This window comes from Triticum dicoccoides, chromosome 6A (genome assembly GCF_002162155.2).
Source record: "Triticum dicoccoides isolate Atlit2015 ecotype Zavitan chromosome 6A, WEW_v2.0, whole genome shotgun sequence".
NCBI classification, from domain to species: domain Eukaryota; kingdom Viridiplantae; phylum Streptophyta; class Magnoliopsida; order Poales; family Poaceae; genus Triticum; species Triticum dicoccoides.
Window position 1 is genome coordinate 494144369 of NC_041390.1, and position 5081 is coordinate 494149449.

Below are 5081 nucleotides of genomic sequence, written 5' to 3' on the forward strand. Positions count from 1 at the left end.
ACGGCGACTATGCTCGGCTAAATCTAGGTCACACGATGTTGAGTGATGAAAATAGAAAATAATACTAACACCAACAAGGATCATCAACAAAGGGAATGACACAGAGGCAAAGGGAGATGAAGATTATCTTCACTTTCTCTTTTTGGTATTTTCATATCATTTTAGAAACTAAATACTGACACAGGACATCAGCATCTACAGAAAGAAAGTAACAAGAGATGATCACAAATAAATCTAGCAGACATATATAAGAAAAGGAAGATGCATTTATATCACAGTCCTTTATAACACAAGTACTGGAGCTAAAACATATACTACAAAACTCAACAAGTTTCTTTGAAATAAGAGCAGTACATGAGTGACAACACATAAATGAACGAGATTATACAAACCACAAGACTAGTACCCATAGATCAACACAATAGTAATTAACAACTAAAAGTTACTAGTAGAAATTAAGTAGTACAGGGAGAACAAACACATAGGGGTGAATACATTCATATGCTAGCAGAATATAAATACACCGAAGCAATTTCTAATAGATCAATTATCTCCCAAATTAACAATATATTTTCCCAGTACCAAACTGAACAAATAACAAGTTGCTAGCTCTTATAAAATCTGAATATATCAAGTACTACACATCTCAAATTACATAAACTTCAGAGAGAACAACAGCAGTAGGGAGATGAGTGTGAAGGAGTAGAAGCAGATCATGGGGAAAAGGAACAACAGCAGTTGATGCGGGTGTAGAGAAGCAGCAGCAATGGAGGATAGAGCAGTAGCAAGGTAGGGGAAGAAGCAGAGCTAGGGAAGCAGAGGAAGCAGCAGGGACGCAAGAAAAGGAGCAGCAGCAAAGACGTGGGAGAAGAAGCAGTAGAAGCAGCAGGTTCAGAGAAGGAGCAGCAGCAAGGTTTGGGCAAGAAGAGAAGAAGCGGCAAGGGCGTGGAGAAGAGAGACAGCAGGAGGCGCTTGGAGAGTGGAGAAGGATGGCAACAGGGGCACTCGCGCGGAGGAAGGTTGAGTGGTGGCGGGGTGAAGGGAGATATAGCGTATGGTGGTGCTGATGCGGCGCTGGTGGATGCGTTGTTGGATGGGTGTGGAGTGGTGGATGGAGATGCAGTGGCGCGCCGCCACGTCGGCCTGACCGCGGCGGCGGCCGGAGGTGGAGAAGGATGCAGGGGAAGGAGAGGGAGATGTTAGGCCTCATTTTGGGGATTGAGAGCGCTAGGGATTTGACCCCCTCGATCAGATCTTCCATTTGCACATTGGCTCTCCTTCTTCCTTCTTTTGGCACAAGATGATCCCTCCACTTCTTAAGCTAGCCCCCCTAAGCTTTAATCTTCTTCAAGCTTGAGTCCCTCTTTCTTCTCTTCTTGCCCGTGATATTGTTCCTCAATTCTTTCTAGACAGAAACTTGTAGATTATAGTGCCTTGTCACACTTTTCTGCAAAAGAAACACAATGACTAATAAATGATTCATTATATGATTTTCATGCAAATACTCAACTAAACCTAGCAAGAATAGATGGGCATAACTCAACGAATGGTATAATTCAATGCGAAAATTATGTATATGAAATGTTGTTATCAATTGGCCGTACCAGATTGTACGGGTGCTGGATGTCACGAATGAACTTATATATATATATATATATATATATATATATATATATATATATATAAAGAAGAATGGAATAAAAGCCTTAATGCAATGCATTGTTTATTAAAAAACATGCATTAGAGCAGAATGATACAGGTAGTGCGATAAGCAAAAAGTAGGACTATGTCCCCTCCAAGGGCAAGCTGAGGAATAATATTAAAGCAAGTATTTCACTCGTTATCGTAATCCACCTGGGAGTTCCATGGTGTGATGTAGCTTTCTACCTCCTTGGTTGCTACATCATGTGTTCGGCAATCATGCTGCCGGATAGGGTTTCCAGAGATTAATGTCCTGAAAGAGAGAAAAATAACAAAGGGGGAAGCCCCTAGTGCGGTTTAAGCCGCGTCTTGGGGCGTTCCGTAGTCGTGCCCCCTCCCTACCTATGCCCATGGTATTTTTAATGCGTAATTATATACGCGTGGCACGAGTTTCGCCATTTGGCTTGGGTCGGTGTGGGTGCCGCATTGCTATGGGAGCTCGGAACGTGCCAGGCGGTCCTGTTGCCGATTACTCCAGGCACGCTTGAAGGTGTTCGGGTCCTTAAACGCCGAACTAGTGGATTGCCTTCAGAGGCTGCTTTGCGCTTCCGCTGCGAGGGTCGTAGTGTGCTCCTCCGTTCGAAGAGAGCGCTCTATGTTTCCATTAACTGTAATGACCCCCTAAGGTCCTGGCATCTTGAGCTTGAGGTATGCATAATGCGGTACCGCATTCAATCTCACAAATGCGGTTCGCCCGAGCAGTGCATGACAACCACTGCGGAACGGGACTATATCGAAGATTAACTCTTCGCTTCGGAAGTTATCCGGGGATCCGAAGACCACTTCCAGTGTGACTGAGCCTGTGCAATGGGCCTCTACACCTGATATGACGCCTTTAAAGGTCGTTTTTGCGGGTTTGATCCTTGAGGGGTCTATACCCATTTTGCGCACTGTGTCCTGGTAAAGCAGGTTCAGGCTGCTGCCGCCATCCATAAGGACTCGAGTGAGGTGAAATCCGTCAATAATTGGGTCTAAGACCAGTGCGGCGAATCCGCCATGACGGATACTAGTGGGGTGGTCCCTGCGATCGAAGGTGATCAGATAGGAGGACCATGGGTTGAAATTTGGGGTGACTGGCTCCAATGCATATACGTCCTTGAGCGCACGCTTCCGCTCCCTCTTGGGGATGTGGGTTGCGTATATCATGTTCACCGTCCCCACTTGTGGGGGAACCTCTTTTGTCCTCCGGTATTCGGCTGCCGGGGCTCCTCCTCGTCATCGCTATGTGGCCCCTTATCTTTGTTTTCAGCAATTAACTTGCTGGCCTGCTTGAACACCCAATAGTCCCTATTAGTGTGGTTGGCGGGCTTGTCGGGGGTGCCATGTATTTGACATGAGCGATCGAGTATACGGTCCAAACTGGACGGGCCCGGAGTGCTTCTTTTGAATGGCTTTTTCCGCTGACTGGGTTTAGAGCCTTTGAATCTGGCATTGACTGTCGTATCCTCGGTATTGTCGCTGTTAATGCGGCGCTTATGTTTGTTGCGACATGACCTGCTACTGTCGTCCTTGGTATCCGAAGTACCATGGTTCTTTGATATGTTGTTATTGCGAGCCAGCCAGCTATCTTCTCCCGCAAAAAAGTGGGTCATGAGTGTCGTGAGGGCTGTCATAGATTTCGGCTTTTCCTGACCAAGGTGTCGGGCTAGCCACTCATCGCGGATGTTGTCCTTGAAAGCTGCTAGAGCCTTTGCATCCGGACAATCGACGATTTGATTTTTCTTTGTTCGGAACCGTGTCCAGAATTGCCTGGCCGATTCCTCTGGCTGCTGAATTATGTGGCTCAAGTCATCGGCATCTGGTGGTCGCACACAAGTGCCCTGAAAGTTGTCGAGGAATGCGGCTTCCAGATGCTCCCAACAGCCAATGGACTCTGCTGGCAAGCTATTGAGCCAATGCCGAGCTGGTCCTTTGAGTTTGAGTGGGAGGTATTTAATGGCGTGTAGATCATCACCGCGTGCCATGTGGATATGCAGGAGGAAATCCTCGATCCATACTGCAGGATCTGTTGTGTCGTCGTATGATTCTATATTTACGGGTTTGAAACCCTCTGGATCCATACTGCAGGATCCATTACTTCGTCTGTGAAGCATAAGGGGTGTGCGGCGCCTCTGTATTGGGCTATATCTCGACGCAGCTCCAATGACTCTTGCCCGCTGTGCTCGGCCTGGCCGGATTTACTTTTGCTGTATCCGGCATGACGGTTATTGTCTCGTGTCGTGGGGCGCCCATGCGATCTGTAGATCGATCTTGCATGTTTTGCTTTGTCCTCCAATACGTCTCGCAGGTCTGGCATATTTCCCCATGCCTTTTTATTTGAATGGCGTCGGGGGGCAGGCCGAGCTTTTGGCTGGAACAATGTTGGTGATATTGCTTATCGGGAACTTATTGGTCGACCTATGATAAGGGGTAAATCGGTCAGTTTATCGGCATATCGGCCGATTTATTGCCATATCGGCTGATTTATCGGCCGATTTATCTAATCGGTCAGACAACGGTAAGCGATAAATCGGCCGATTTATCGGAATATCGGAAGATATCTTGAACAATGGGCTGGAATGCCTCTCTATCGCGGCCACGAGGTGGCCGATCAGCCGTGTCATATGCTTCTTCCTCCGGTCGGAGTAGCAACTTACATTTTGGGTAACTCTTGGAGGGGCGTTCGGGTTTATATTCCTCGGCCGCGAGGACTTCAGTCCATCTGTCAGCTAGCAGATCTTGATCAGCTTGAAGCTGCTGCTGCTTTTTCTGAAGGCTATTTGCCGTGGCTATAAGCTGGCGCTTGAAGTGCTCTTGTTCGACGGGATCCTCTAGCACGACGAATTCGTCATTGTCGAGGATTGCCTCGTCTTCGGAGGGGGGCATGTAATTATCATCCTCCGCCTCTCCATCTGCCGCTCTCTCTGGAGGGCTGGCCTCTCCATCCTCCTGTCCTAGATCGTGCTGGAGGGGATTGTTGCCATCTTCGGCACTATCCGGAGTGTTATTATCTCCTGTGCTGGTATCACCACTTTTTCTTTGGCGGGACTTAGAGCGGCGCCGCTGACGTCGGCGCTTGGGTTGCTTCTTGGAGGGGTCATCCTCCGATGTCTCGTCGCCATTGCCTTCTTTGGGTGTGTCCACCATGTATATATCGTATGATGAGGTGGCTATCCAGTGCCCTATGGGTAGTGGTTCCTCTTCGTCTCCCACATCATCGTCCATACCGTCGATGTCTTCGGAGTCGAAGTCGAGCATGTCGATTAAGTCGTCGACAGTGGCTACTAAGTGGGTGGTGGGTGGGCAGCGAATTTCTTCGTCATCCGCATCCCAATCCCGTCGGACATAGTTCGGCCAGGATCCTCCTGACAAGGAGAGAGACCTTAATGAGTTCAGGATGT